Raw genomic sequence first — 16,654 nt, 5'->3', positions numbered from 1 at the left:
TCATCTAGCCAGTTGCATATGAAGCCAAAGATGATAAGGCAATAATAGAAGAAAGGAGGTCCCTTTGATGAAAATTCAAAGAGTGCATGCGAAAATGTAGACCCTAGGAGAAAAAGAATAGAGAGGCATGTGAGCCTTTTTTCAAAAATCTGATGTATGCAATGATGTAATAGATCAATAATAGTGAGTTTGAATCATGTATAAATAGAGGTATTTGGGAAAGAATGGATCATCTCGAGTTAGAAACCATTCTCTTTCCTTAAGTTTTTTTTTTCAAACCAGTTTTTCTGAAAACCCCTTGTGTACAATATAAATCTTGTATAAATCATTATAGAAATAAAATCTCAATCTTTTGATATCAGAAAGATATGAGTTTCTAAACTTACTATCCCATAGATTCTTGATAGATTGAAGAAGATAATCTCTTTCTTACTTTAACAAAGAGAGAATTTTCTTTACTTAAGATCTTTATTCTTAATTCTAAGAAAAGATACAGTGAGGGCAAGAAGCTGAAATAGCAGAATTCCCATTGAGGCAAGAGGCCGTTTAAGGGAGCAGTTTGCAGATTCAGAGCCTGAAGGTCACTCGGTTCTAAGAATACAGATTTAAGATCAAAAGTAAGGTAAAATTATTGTCTTTGTTAAATTTAGAAAGAATTCTTCTAATATCTTGAAAGAATCGTAGGGATTATTATTGTTCATGTTTGCAAAAAACTTATCTAAATATGTTATTATTCATAAAGTTTGCAAGGAATTATTTGAATAATGCCAGGTTATACAATTAAAGGATTAGATAATCTGTTAGATAGATTAATGGAAAAAATAGAAAATATTTATTCTCAATTAGAGATTATGGATATATTATCAAAGGAATTTGATAATCTTAGTAAATTACATGACAATTATATTACAGATTATGCTAATTTATTAGATCAAAGGATGAAATTATATATTAAAACTCGAAATGAGAGAAATAGAAGAATTTAAAACTATCCCAATAAATTTAGGATATCTTGTGCAATATATGATAAATTATTTCATTAAGGGTATAATAGACATTTTATCAAAAATGAATAGTAGCAGGTCATTTATAATAATACCCCGTTTTGAAATTGGGTTGGCAATTTTTTTTTTCTTTTAAAACATTTATTCATCTGTCTATAGCTTATAATACTCCTAAAATTGTAAGTTTAAAATAAATACTAAAGAAGGAAATGAAGACATTAAAGAGACATTATAAGTCGAAAATTGAGACGAATTTTTTTATCTAATTCTACTAAAAGATAAATCACAGAGACCTCTCTTAAGGCGTCTAATAATTTTAGAGACGCTCGTTTACTATTAAAAAAGATTATGCAAATTTTCCTTACTTTATGTTTTGAATAATGCAAAACTTTCCTGAAATTTATGACAACTAGGAGGCACCCTCTCCATTTTCAAAAATTACCAAAACCTCCTTTATTTACTACTCAGAATACACATACCCCCCCTAAGGTTTATTATAATTTTATATACATTCCCTCTATTTTCAAAAATTACACAAACCTCTTTTATTTCAAGATTTCGTGACCTATATCCTTAACCACAGTTGTTTCACATGTTAGCAAAAATAAAAATGGTAGCTTGAAATACCTTTACGATCTTTGTTCTATCCTATGGCTCCCTTGACAATAATGTAATACATAATTTTTTTTTTTTAACAATGAAGGGATTCTATTTGTGATTTCATCTTAACTACGTACTTGGATAGTTGATAGTTGTTGGGTTAATGCTTTCTTCTTTGAAGTGATACATAATATGATTATATTTTTTAAGTATTCATGGATTTGTAAATTTATAACTAGTTTTATTATTTTTGTATTAATGGAGAGTTGAAAAGAATCGAATGATCGGTCAAGTGGAGTTTAAATGAACACTACACATGCCTTATTTCTTAAATATTTTATTATATTTTTAGTATAGAGTGATTGTTTATAGTCAAAATAGATTGTTTAGTATTTTTTTTTATTTTAATACTATTTTTTAGGGATGTCAATTTGAATTGTTAAAATTGAAAATCACGGTTAACTGAATTGAATGGGGCGAAAAAATTGAACCGATGGTGCAATGAGGCGGATATAGTAGTTGATTTTAATGAACCGGTTCGTGACGGTGTGGGTATGATATTTATGTCGTCGAAATCGAAACCGAACCGATTACTTGCTTAAAAAAAAAAAAACTATTCTTTTATTAGGGATGACAAGGTTTAGTGAGGAGGAAGTTGACGAAAATGTATATTTTTTAATTTAAATCTTAGTTAAAATCATTTTGAAATAGATAGTAGTATTGTATTCTTTACTTACATTTCTTATTTACTATATAGAAATCAATTTTGAGTGTTGATCTACGCTAGTAAGAGTTGTGGGGAAATATGAAGATTGAATATGAGTTAAGGTTGAAACTTTTGAATTATTGAACATGAATCAAGTAACTACAATGCACAAAAATAAAGAATGAAGGAAAAATTTAGTATTGTTATATTTATAATATTGTTTGTTAAATTTGTATTTTGCAAATGAAATTTGAGATAATGTTTGCATTTTCGTTTGAAATATTGTATTTTTGTTTTCATTAACTCTTTTTTCATAAATTGTTTTATATCAATTTGACGGATGGATCTATAAAAAATAATTCATTTTCGTAGTTATTAATCGAACCGAACCAAGATACGAACCGAACCGAATCGATTTACGTGGTTATGGTATGACAAAAAATTTGACGGTTTGATGATGATTTTGGCCGAATCGAAACCGAACCATTGCCATCCCTACTATTTTGCCGTCCAATTGAAGAACTTGAAATAAACTGTGCTCATTACTTTGTCATAGAATTGTTAATATGATATTTTAGGTATTATATAGATAATTGTTAATGAGTGAGAAAATTTGTAAGAGTATTTTAAGCATTACCACTATTATTTACGTTAACATGTGAAGAAAAGTTGCTTATGAAAAGTATCTGTTGTTCAAAAACTCAAAAATAAGGGAAGTTTGTGTAATTTTTAAAGAGGTAGGGGGTGTCTATGAAATTGTTATAAATCTCAAGAATTGTATGCGCATCATAAAACAATAAAGTTACTTATACAAAGTTGGGTTACAAAAGTTGGATTACAAAGTGTGTTGGCAAAATTCTGGCAATTGATTTGAAATGATTTAAAAATCTGTTTTTAAAATGATTGGTGTGAATGTTATTTTGTCAACCAACTTTGTAACCCATATTTGTAAGTGTAGCATAACTCTAAGTAAAATGTGTAATTTTCATAAAATAAGGAATATTTCTGAAATCATCATAGACATAAGGAAAGATCTTCATAAGTAATCCAAATCTTAAATGAATTATGAATTTAAAAAGATTTTGATTTTTTTTTTTTTTTTTACTACGTACCTAGATATGTACCCACAGCAGGGGCGAATCCAGCATCGAAGTTCAGCTAGGGCGGAGTGTGATCGTTCACCATCGACAATCAACAATTGTAATAACTCGATCATTTATTAAAATTTCATTAAATAATATAAAAAAATTATTCAATATATATGTAAATGCACTAAAAAGAGTCACGAGTGCATACAGGTTGAATTGAGCCGAACATCTTCTTAATTAATTTTTTCAATTATCTTAATTTCCTAAACGTAATTCTAATATCAATAATCATAACTTATAAATGATCAATTATAACTCAAAACATAAATTACTTATCATAATTCATAAACCACAATTCTCAAAAATAACTCATAAAACATAGATCATAACTCATAAATAATAATAATAAAATTGCCTGTAGGCTAATAACACATAAAAAACAAATTTATCATAACTCAAGTGTCATTATTGATTACTAAGACTAATAACAAAAGTTACAGTCAACACTCAACATTCAGCAACTCAAGTGAAATTTGAAACGAATTGAAGTTTAATAACACAAATTAAATCAATTATTGTTCTAATTTTGTGTATTAATTAGTAATTTTAAGCTTCAAAGGTAGAATTCATTTCGCATTAGAGTTCAATCCAATATAAAAATTCAGCAAGCAAAATTCAAAATCAATAACATAGTTCCAATTTCCACGTCGTTGATCCTTTACAGTCCCTCTCTCTTTCACTTCTTTATTTCCCTTTCCTTATACTGTTATACACATCAAACTCTTATTACAATTACTTAACTCCAAATAATTAATTCTCTTTTAGGGAAATATTTTGTTTCCTTAACAAAACCAAAAAAATAATAGAGAAAGAGAATAAGAGAAATACGCACTCACCAGTCACCTGTAGGCTGCTCGAAGAAACACGTCGTCGACGGCTACTCCTTATCCTCTTCCACGGCTGCTCGCCCATTGCGTCGCGTCAGCAGCAAGAGCTAGCAGCAAAGCAGTGATCATTATTCGCAGTTCAAACTTCGCACAAATCGCGGGCGCAGCTGCTGCTTTTACTTCGAATGGAAATTATGAAATTGGGGAAGGGTTTGCGGTTGGTTTCATGCTTTCAACCTTCAACTTCAACCTCAGGTTTGCCTTTGGGAAAAAATCATATATAACCAAGTATATAAAAAAATTTCAGCAAATACTAGTCATTATTTTATAATTTAATAAATACTGGATATAAAGCAAAAGTAAATCAAAATTATTGGTTCCATAAATTCCTCTCGTTCTTTGTAACTGAAATCCAACAATAGCCCGCCATTAATTACAATTTCTAATCATTCTCTCAATTGAAAACCATCGAAATTTCAAAATACAACCATGTAGAGGAAACATTGTGTAGGTTTGTTGAACTCCAATGTAACAAAAACTATTTTTTTGTACCATTGTTGTAATCTAAAATTTCTTTCACATATAGAATACAAGTAAAGACACAAGATCTGAGCTATTAGAAACAATGATAATTTGTTGTATGATGGAATAGTTCATGCGAATTATTATTTAGCGTCAATAGTTTCATAATTTTTTTCTAATTCAATTTTCATCTATCATAGAATTTAACGAGTTTAAGTCGTTTGATAATTTACCTCAATTGCAAGCTCAATTATTCTCTGTGAATATTTTGCATTGATTCTATCAAAAATTTCATCTCAAATCCCCATTTAAAATAACTTAGTTGATGCAAAACTCATAAAAAAATTAAAATATATCATGTGATAAAATGAAACCACAAAATATGACTAAAATACAAAAATCCCATGTCCTAGAAACGCATTTGTTACAAAAACTAATATTTAAACATGTTTTGACATGTAACCTAATTAGCAAAAGAACGCAGTTCACACATTGTGAATGATAACATACTATCATGCTTTAAACCTACTTACCAATGACAAAAAATGTATAATAGCAACGTGACATATTATATATGATACTAAAATGCTCACTACTACACAACGTGTAATTAATTTCATGAAAAAAATAAAATCTAATGCAATGTTATATGAAAAAAATAATGTATCAAATAAAAGCTATACCTATTTTTGTTACTAACTTTGCAACAAATATACAATTAAACAAACTATGTTATAGGGGTAATAAAATATTATACTTGAAACAATCTTGAGTAGATATTCGTTGATAAACAAAGTCAAGGATAACATATTTTAATTTCAAAACATCTCATTATACAGAACAATAGATACAAATGATGATAAATTAAAATTTCAAAAGATCCAAGTATACAACGACAAATATAGCTTATGTACAAAAATATAAATTCTAGCAAAGAATAGGATTTTAGAGAAATGCAGTTCACGTAGCCATCAACAGAATGTGATGCTTTTTAATAAATTCTTATTAAAAAAAATAATCAAATGAAACTTGAGAAAATTAAGGATTTTCAGTGATAAATTGTTTTCTTATTTGAATTCAAAGTTAAATCTAATGTTACTAATCTTCTTTGAACTCTTTTGCAGATGAAGGCTGATTTACAAATTATATTTTTCAAGATGAAAGACAATATAGAGCACAAGATGTTTTATCTTGGCTTTAGGGATTAGAATTTCTAGCAAGATGACAATTGAAAATGGAATCCACATGCGATCAAAGGAAACTTGAATGAATCACAGAAGAAATTAAAGGGTTGAAAAAAAGGGGATTTTAATTAAGGGAAGTCTTTGAAAAGATGTGGTTGTCTTATTGTTTGAGCTTAAATCAGGGAAGCATTTATTGAGTTCTCTTTTTAGTTTTTACTTCTAAAATGTCATTATTTTTGGTGTAAAAATGTGGAAATGTAATATAGGAATTAATATCTTAATTAGGGTGTTCTGTGCAATTTCCACTTCGGCATTCACGAATTTGAAATTGGATTAGAGTATTGGATTTGGACCTAATGTTTTTAAATAAAGAGAGGCCCATGTCAATTGTCAGCAGCCCAAATAAAAAAAAAATGAAAAATTGGTCATCTTCTTTATTTCCCTCTTCCTCCATCTTTGCAAACCGTAAGTCTGCAAACCGCGGTGCTGATTAATATCTTAATTAGGGTGTCCTGTGCAATTTCCACTTTGCCTTTTACGAATTTGAAATTGGATTAGAGTATTGAATTTGTACTTGACCTGATTTGGGCCTAATGTTTTTAAACAAAAAGAGGCTCATTTCAATTGTCAGCAGCACAAATAAATAAATGGAAAACTGGTCATCTTCTTTATTTCCCTCTTCCCCCACCTCTGCAAACTGTAAGTCTGCAAACCTCCAGCGCCTCGAGGTGCTGAACATTTCGGCTGGATCCAGCACGGGCAGTCACAAGTGCTGCATCCGCCCCTACGGTATTCTAACTCGAAAGCAATCTAAACATGATCGATGTTATACATTGAAGTTATTATCTTTGTACAAATGGATAATCATAACCAGCGTGATCAGTGGTTGCTTTGCTCGCGGATCTCTCGATTTTTATTGGTTGTGGGAACCTAGAAATTTGTGGGTCGATAATTGCTTGTCCAATGCTATATTAAGTTGATATAAGTTGGTGGGTTTCATGAATTATGTGATGAAAAAGTGGATAGAAATTGAAGTTAGTTCAACGATATGTATGATGAAAAATGAAGTTTGATATTTTTATTAGCTAACAAATATTTTAATTGATGAAAAATAGGCTTTATGACCTATAATTTTCTTTTGTTGTTATCATATATGAGTTCACGTTAATTGATGTTCCAACTTTGTCCATAACGAAGCCAAAAATAGTCTCTGAACACGTCCCCTCCTCGCAAGTCAAAAATAATTTTCATTTGAGACTTTTAAAACGATGTATTTCAGCATTCAAGAAGCTTAATTTGACGTGTAGATACAAATTGGTGTAACAAAGATACGAACGATAACAATGGTACAGCTCTTTTCAAATTGTCAAAGATGCCTTGTAATCACATAAGCTACTTCGCCTTTGGCTGGCTGCACCGTGATCGTAAGGGGATTGAGTGCTCTATCATTGACGAAGAATAGCTACCCAATTGCACATGATGAGCAGGATTAAGAAAAAAGACGTAAACTACTTGCCTTTTATCGTTTGTAGACATATCTCATTTGTTCAGAATGATAACAAATGTAAATTTATCAAAAATAATTTGTCATCTTGTGCATTAAGTAAATTTTTTTTTAACCTGTCAAACATATTATTTATGAAATAAGTAACTTAAAAGCAGTGTTTTAAGAAGCATAAGGCACGGACAAAACACTTTACCTTGACAGTAAGCGTGAATTAAGTGGTCAACTGTTAAGATCATTGCATACTCATGCCTAATAGTGCTTTTTTTAATTTTTTCTCATTTTTTTTAAAATTATTTTATTTGAATTTAGTTTATTAACTTTTTTATTTTTTATTTTTCCAAAGACTTTTATTTGACTTTAATTTCAAAATTTAAATGACTTTATTTATACAAAATTGAAAAATGATTTTATTCGATAAAGATTTAAATTACAGTGCTATCTAAATTACGCTAATTATGATTTTGAAACTTATCATTTTGTTGAAAGTATGTATGAACTTTCTATAAATCCATTAAATAGGACCTGTCTAGTTGAAAGCTGAAATTATGAAAAATAGCCTAACTTTTATGTTTCGAAAACTTAAGAATCATATAATTAACTAATTGTAAGAAGTATTAAGTGAATGTAGTATTTTATTATTTAGATGTGTGATATGCATTATTTTAATTATTAAATAATTTTTAGAATGATTAAGTATTTAAAATAATAATCAAATTAAACAAAAGTTTTCTTTTTTTATTTTTTATTTTTATGTTTAGGCTTGTAAACTTTGAAACTTGACCTCCCTACCTAGTCATGCTCGCTTTTTAGAGAGTTAATTGTCATAATAATCATCCAACTTATATCATTGTCATTACTTGCTCACTAATTTTCAAAGTACTTCATAGTGCTCTTCGAACTTTATCCATTTGTGTTCCATCCATCACCCTACAAAATCTGTTATCTCATTCGCTGATGTGACCAACCAAAATTTGATGTGACAAGTTACGGCTGTTTAAAAAAATTACAATTCAACAAAATCATTGTTACATTATTCATCCAACTTGGTCACAGTTTACTCATCAAAATTTAAAATGCTTCCCAATGGTCAGTCATCTTTGAGATGTTCTATTCTATCCATCATTCGCCATATTTCGTTCTTTTCATTGCTAATGTTCGCATAGAAATTCCACGTGGTAAGTTACAAATATAAAAAAAAATTACAACTCAACAAAACTATCAACTTACCAAAATCTCCACACATGAAACGTGATTCCATAGCCTCATAAACTTCTTTTAAAACCCAATAAAGCATCTCCAATGATTCTTTTAGAAATATCACTTTTTCAATTCAAATGCTTATCGTGTGAAAATGAGGTTTCAATCTAAAGTTGAAAATTTGAAGCATTACTTGTCGGATTGAAAATTGATTTGTTAAAATGCTTTGTCTATATTTCACCCCTTAAATTCTAATTGCATCCAATTGATCATATGTGATCTTCAATTATCTTTTTGCTTTTCGATCATACTTTGTCTACATTTCACTATTTTCTCATTCATTGTCTCCAATTCCATCAATTTCATCGGCCTTTACGTAACAAACACAATACATATAGAATCAAACCACAATTCATTAAGATATCCAACATATACTCTATTTTAAAGGCCTAAATAAATGTAACATAATGCACTTATCAGTTTATGGAAACTCGGGAATTTTGTCCTAATTCTATCTTCTCGAAGAAAGTAGAGCTTTCTAGGCAAGAAGAGAGCAAGTTACAAATTTCGTCTCGGTACTAGGTTTTTTAGGGTTAAAATTGGGGATGCTTTATTAGATTTTAAAGAAGTTTATGAGCGTATAGGTTGCGTTTCACATATGGTGAATTTTGTAAGTTGATGATTTGGTTGAATTGTAATTTTTTTTTTATGATTGTACTTACACATGAAATTTTCATGCAATAAATTATTAATGAAGTAAACGAAATATGGCGGATAATGGACGTAGTGCAATATCTCAAAGATAAGTGAACATTGGGAAATTTTTGAAGTTCGATTAGTAAATTGTGACCTAATGTAAGTTGGATGAGTAATGAAACAATGATTTGGCTTTTTAACAGCCGTAACTTGACACGTCCGATTTCCATTAGCCATGTCAACAAATAAGGTAACAAATTTTTTAAGGTGATGGCGGAGTGTAAACAAACAAAGTTCAGTAAACATTGTGAAACATTTTTAAGTTTAGTGAGTAAATCGTGACCATGAACTAAGTTGGTGATTATTTAAACAATTAACTCCTTTTAGAACACTAATTAAAAGTAAGTTTTCATTTTGATTTTGAATTATAACTAAACGTGCTCCAGTGACATTTTAAAACACCCTAATTTTTACTTTTTTTAAGCCATAACGCTTTCCTGATTAAAGTCCAATATTTTAGCTGTCCATCTCAACCCTTTCAGACTTCTTCTTATACACCTCTCTCTCTCGGTCTCTCCCTCAAAACTTAACTTCCCACTCACCCACAGTAATTTTTACACGGTTCAATGGAAACCCCATAATTCTTCTATACCACCCAATTCACAACTAAAAAACCGTTTTTCGATTCAAAAAATGACGACCATTTCGTCGTTGAAGATCTCCTAGACCTTCCCGAATGACGATGGAATGATGGCGGAGTTGGAGGCTGCTTTTGACGCCACTACCATGGCCGGAACCTCTACCGACTCTTCCACTCTCTCCAGAAGTACTCCGGAGCCTCATTTCGCCAGTTCTCTAGTGAACTTTGCGTGCCGGTAAATTAATTTATATTCGTCCAAACAAATAATTAAAATAATATTTACATGCATTGTTTAATGTAAAATTTGTCTTTTTGACAAAATTTAAATAAATAAATTCATTCGATCTTTAAAATCTTAATCTTTTAATGAGATTGTGTAAATATATTTATTCGTACTTCTGCTAATGGTTAAAATCTTTAAATATTTGGACAATTTCAATACTTTGGATTTAATTTACAAATAATTTTTTTTCGCCATTGTATAGATATGAATTGCCATTTTTAAATTTGTATTTACAGTATGATGATTTGGCTGAGTTGGAGTGGCCATCTAATTTTGGGGAGGAATCATTTCAAGTGAGGACTTGCAGAAGATGCAGTTGATACAAGGAATGAAGGCCCGACCCGATGGACCTTCCGAACCTCACCAATACCAATTCCCGCCTGAAACCACCCGTAACGCCACCATGTTCCGGCCCCAAATGTCAGTCCCCTGGAAAGCCCGTAGCAAGCGCTCACGGGGTGCCCCGGCGTACTGGGCATCCCGCCTTTCGGCCGTGTCCCCAACACCATCGACAATGTCATCGTCCTCGAACTCGGACAAGATAAAGGTGAAGTCCAACAATGCAGTCACTACCGAAGGCGGAAATGGGAGCCGAAAGTGCCTCCATTGCGCAACGGATAAGACGCCGCAATGGAGGACCGGGCCAATGGGGCCAAAAACACTATGCAATGCATGTGGAATGAGGTACAAGTCAGGCCGTTTTGTCCCAGAGTACAGGCCTGCAGCAAGCCCACCATTTGTGCTGACGAAACATTCCAATTCCCACCGCAAGGTTTTAGAGCTGCGAAGACAGAAAGAACTGCAAGAAGTCCAGTTACACCAGCAGCAGTTTCTCCATCAAAACATGATGTTTGATGCATCAGACGGTGATGATTACTTGATTCATTAACATATTGGGCCCGATATTCAACAACTGATTTAGATCTGGTTAAAAGTTACTTTTTTTTAACAAAAAGTAAGTTTTAATTCATTGACTTTTGTAGTTTTGATGTCTCAGTTTATCTCACAACAGTAGAAAATGCAGGACAATGTTTAGGTAACGACTTAATGTCTGTTATGAATTCTTGAACAATTTTTGTAATTCGAATTTTTTTATACTTTCACATTAATATTAGGGAAAAAATAAACTTCCGTTATTCAAGTCAGAATACCACATTTTCATTGTTGAGTATTAGTTTCAAAATTATCCTAAACTTCAAAAAACAATATATTAAACTCGGTTTGATATTTGATTTTGGATATAAGTAAATCAATTTGATATTTGTGATATGTTTTCAATCATGAAAATCACTCATATATATAGAACTACATAAGTGTTATTACCTTTGTCATATTTGTGGCTTTATGAGAGCGAGCTAGAAAAATAAAAATTCTAAACTATAAACATTTTGTTTAACATTAAAAACCCTACATATCTGTTTCGCACAGAGACGATTGTGTAAGGAACAAACCTTTTGAGACAAAATCTCAAAAATGGGTGTTCTTTTATTGGTGATGACTTTACAATTGGAAATTAAAAACAACGTGCCTCCAAGGGGCGCAAGCACACGAGTTACTGAAAAAAGTGTTTAAGTTTAAGCTAAGGAAATTAAAATTACATGTTCTCTGTTCGAGAGTTTTTGATTCGGTCCTTTGCTCTATGTCTTTTCTCCTGTTTATATCTCATGAACGATCTCTTTGTGATCAACCGCCTAAAAACTGCTTGATCGTCCTATAACTGCCCACTTTCCTCGTAATGGCCAACTTGTCATGAAAACTGTCTTTTTTTAACTGCTGCCATTACTCTTCATCGTTCAACCGCTTTCGATTGAATTCCTTGAATCGTGGAACGTGATAGGGCTGCTTTAACAACTGCTTTGATAACTGCACTTCTTGATAACCACAACGCTTTATATTTGATAAGACCTTGGGCGACTTGAAGGTTTGGGCGAGAATAGAGTAACAGCTCTGGGCGACTGTATGGCACTCCATTCGCTCAGATTTTGGGCGACTTGCAAACTTGGACGATGGCGTTACCGCGTTCTTGAGCATTCATCTTGATTTGTTTGATTGGGCTTCGTTCTTTGGGCTATCTGATTTGGGGATCCTCCAATTGGGCTTCACTCCTTAGACCGTTCGATTTGGGCTGAATTTTTATGTGTCAACAATTATCCCCCAATATGGCAGAATTAATAATAATTATTAAATTTTGCCATATTCACTTTGTGTTTCCAGCAACATTCGAAATTTCTAAGAATTTCAATTATTGTTTTCTTCTATAACTTGAAAAGGTGCGTCGTTTTGCAAACCCTTATAACCTCCAAACACGCTATTTCACTGCACCACTAAATCACGCCTCAAATTTTTCGCGTCTCTCCCACGATTTACTGTTCATCTTTTGCTTCCCTACTATGTAACCCTGAAAAACTTCGTTCCATCTCAAATGGCTACTTCAAAATCTCAAGCTGGCGACTCCTTTAGTTTTGATGACTTTCAGAAACTCCTGAGTCGTCCATACATAACTCCGAGTTTTCTCGCACCCGCCGATGTTGAACGCAATGAGTTCTACTTAGGTCATTTCTTCAACAATGCAGAGGCAGTTGAACAGGCGGCGGTGGGTCAGCTGTTTCCTTGTACTCAAGGCCCTCCTTTTCTAAACTCTTTGCCGCTGGGGCCACTTCGCGAAAGAGGTGTTCGCACTTGGCCTAAATCTGATGTAACTTTCCGTAGGTGGCATGCTCGCCTTGTGGGTCATGGTCCTACTAAGGCACTTTTTGATAGCGCTGATTTCTGATTTGTTAGAAATCTCTATTTGCCCCCTACTTTTGATTCAGCACTCTTTTCGATTGCTTTGAGTTTTTGGTCTTCCGAGTATAATACCTTTATTTTCCCTCTTGGCCCCATGTCTATTACCTTAAGGGATGTTGGGGCCCTGGTGAATCTACCACCTTTGGGGGATACCATTTTTCCTGGTATCTTAGTTTCTGGTGGCGCCCCAAAATTTGGTAAAAACTACACCGAATCTTATTCAAGCCTGCAAACCCTTCACAATCATTCGAGCGCTGAGCCTTCTCATACTGAGCGAGTAGCCTTCCTTCTAGTTTGGCTTTGTAAATATGTTTTGTGTGTGCCAAGCATAAAGCTCTCCCCGAGTTATTTACCTATAGCGCACGAATTAGCACGTGGCAGGCCTTTGAATTTATGTTCTTTGTTTTTGGCTGCCCTTTATAGAGGCATGACCTCTCTTCAAACTCAATTGAAGAATGGTGCATCTCCCACTGGCAGTGGACCTCTTTGGTTCACTCAACTATGGTTGAGATCCTATTTTCCATTGCTTGGTGCTCCATCAATTTCTCGCTCCTCTGCTAGCTGTTATGGGCTAGCCATGGAGCCCTTTGCTCCTGTAAATATGTCCAGAAGGGATATTTTTTCATTTTTTTATTCTTTGGATTCAATCTCTTCCTTTTTTCCTTTTCCTCCTTTTTTGACTCCAAACTATGTACATCCCCCCTCCACTATAGATAGCGCGAGCACCTCCTTGCTCATTTGGATCCAGTTTTTAACCGGGAGGGAGCTATTTCATGATATCTTGACTGAGACCAATGCCAAGGCAGGGGTAGAAATTTATGCTCCTCAATTTTTTGCTCGCCAGCTTGGTTTCGGCCAAACTTGGCCTGTTCCTCCTTGCTATTCAAGGAACTTAATTGACCGTTTTTATACCATTAATAAGGTGGAGGCAGAGGCTATAAATGCTCGCAATCTTCTTTTAACCAGCCATTTCTCATTAGCCCTCTTCAATTCTAGCCACGCCATTCATCCTCTTTTTGAACAGCTCTGACCGTCAGTGAAGTGCAGATTATTTGCGACTGATGCCAATCGTGCCTTTCATTCACTAGACCAGTCGAGCATTTCTTCTCCTCCTCCTGTTTTAGTCACTCCTTTATCCATCCGGAGTCTTTCCCCTTCTCGTCGCGCTAAACAGTCTGCTCGTCCATCTTCTTCTCTCCCTGCCAAGCCTACTACAGCCAAGAGTGCCCCAAGCCGTAAACGGCCAGTCTCAGCATCTCCCATTCTGGATGATGATGATGATGCCCCTCTTATCGTCAGGAGGAAGGTAATTAAATTGGTTTACTCACAATCATATTTTTCCATACTTGAAACTTTTCTGTGTGCTGATGATTTTTTGGACTTCTCAGAAAAGTTCAGCCTTTCCTTCAAAGGCTTTGGCATCAACAGCTCCTGCTCCATCATCCTCTGCTGAGGCTGCTTCATCCAGACCGGTTGATAAGGGGGCTACGCTCAAAGAGACATCTTCAGTCCCAGAGTCCTTATCACAACCCATGGATGAGCCTCCTTCTTCTCAGGGCGTCAACCCCCCAAACATCGAAGCAGAAGGTAATTCAGTCTTTTGATGTCTTACCTTTGCTTGTGCTGTTGGTTTCTGATTTGTTGTTCTTAAGTTTTGCATATACTCCTATGAGTCCGCCCGTTGTGGCAACATCTTCTCGCTCAGACAAGGAGAAGTCCTCATGAATGGAGGAGTCGTTGGTGGCAGACTTGGCTGAGGACATGCCATCTTCTACGATTATTGATGAGGTAATATTTGCTTCACTTCTATTTCTATCTTGTTCGTTGTAGTGAGAATCTTTAATATTGGTAATTTTCTTTGCAGGATGCTGACAAAATTGTGCGTTCTATCCAATACTTGTTCGCTTCCTGGGGGCAAGTTCAGACGTCTCGCCCTGCTCTATCTGATCGTCCTGCTGCTTCTTCAAAGGAAGATTTGAAGTTCCTCAAGGAGTCGATATTTGAGTACTTGTCCTTCATGGATATGGACATTGGAAGGGCTAGTGCTGCCAGACACAAGGATAAACTTGAGCATTTGAATGCGAAGTTGGAGCAAGCACTGGCGCTTCCATCGCTCAATCTTTCTGCCGATTTTAAAGCGACATTGAAGGTTATCCACTCCGAGGTCCTTTCTTTCCTGGCCAAGAATGCTGAACTAAAGGCCAAAAGTACTCAATATCTTCGAGCTGTATTTGAGAAAGAGTCTTTGCGTATGGAGATTAACAAAGCTGAGGACGAGTTGAAAGAAATCTCTTCCGAAATCATGGTTGAAGACTCTTTGATGGTTAATTTGGTTGCTCGGATAAAGGAACTTCAAATTAGAATGGACGACTGCAGGGCGAGAATGGCTGCTAAAAAGCGCAACGCCTCCCAGGGAATTGAGCGAACTAAGTCCTTGGTCGAGCAGTACAAGAAGTTGGAAGTTGATGATGATGTCGCGGCCGAATTGAACATCACTTCCTCTCGGCAGAACGAGGATTGAGAAAAACTTAGGGAACGAATTCGTTCAGTATGGGGTGGACTGTAATTAAGACATATGATGTCTTTTTTCTTTTGTAATTTGATTTTCCCTTTGTAACTTTGTTCATCATTAATGAACATTAACTTCTTGTGCATTTATTTGACGTTTATTTTTTTTAGTCGTCAATTCTTCAAGCATTTAACTGCTTTGTGCTAAAAATCTTGTCCATTTTCTTTTAATATTTCCACCACTTTTCCCAAAACTCTGGGCTATTTAATTCCATTTGCTAGGCAGAAATATGGCTGTTCATATTCTGTCTCTTCATCTCTACCCCCTATAAATGCTTCGCATTTTCCATCTTCCATCTTCATTTTCATTTTCTTCTTCGAAACCAATTTGCTGCCATTGCTTGGCATTCTGAAAATCAATCTGATCCGAAAAATGGACTGTTTAGTCCGTCCATTTTACTATTTGCTTTGATGTCACCTTTGGTGTGGGAGGTATAGGAAATATTTTTTGGCCAGCAGCAAAGTTTTTACCATCGAAGTCCTTCCCATCGTCTCTTTGCCCTTTACAAGGAGTCGATGATAGAAGGTAAATTTTGGGATGCTTGCGGGCCATATTGCTTGCTGAGAGTGCTTCTCAGTCTCTTTGCCCGTCATTGCAGCGATGCATTTAGGAAGGTGGTGAGGCCAGTCCACCCTCTTACTCGGCGATCCCACCATTGCAGCGATGCATTTAGGAAGGCGGTGTGAGGTTAGTCCACCCTCTTACTCAGCGATCAACCGGGAGATTAGCTTACTTTTGATTGTAGTTTGTAGAGAATCCATTATTTGTATTTTCGCATCTTTGTAATGAACGTTTGATAATAAAGGACTTTATTTGAACGTATTTCGCTCTGACCTTATTATTCTTAATCGTTCAACATATTTTGACTATGCTTTTATCTGTTCACATTCCCATAAAGAAGGAACATATTTTTTCAAATATTTGCCGTTAATGAATCTCACGTGCTTGGTGCCATCTAAATCTTCCAAGTGATACGCTCCATTG

At 34.1% G+C, this 16,654-nt stretch overlaps 1 pseudogene; it reads left to right on the top strand.

Moving 5' to 3' along the window:
- Positions 1-6,638: 6,638 nt before the first annotated feature.
- LOC111368280 lies at positions 6,639-11,236 on the top strand (annotated as a pseudogene).
- Positions 11,237-16,654: the final 5,418 nt, after the last annotated feature.

This window comes from Olea europaea, chromosome 19 (assembly GCF_002742605.1).
Source record: "Olea europaea var. sylvestris chromosome 19, O_europaea_v1, whole genome shotgun sequence".
Taxonomy (NCBI): Eukaryota; Viridiplantae; Streptophyta; class Magnoliopsida; order Lamiales; family Oleaceae; genus Olea; species Olea europaea.
The sequence above is the reverse complement of the archived record's forward strand: the minus strand, read 5'-3'. Positions and strand labels throughout refer to the sequence as shown.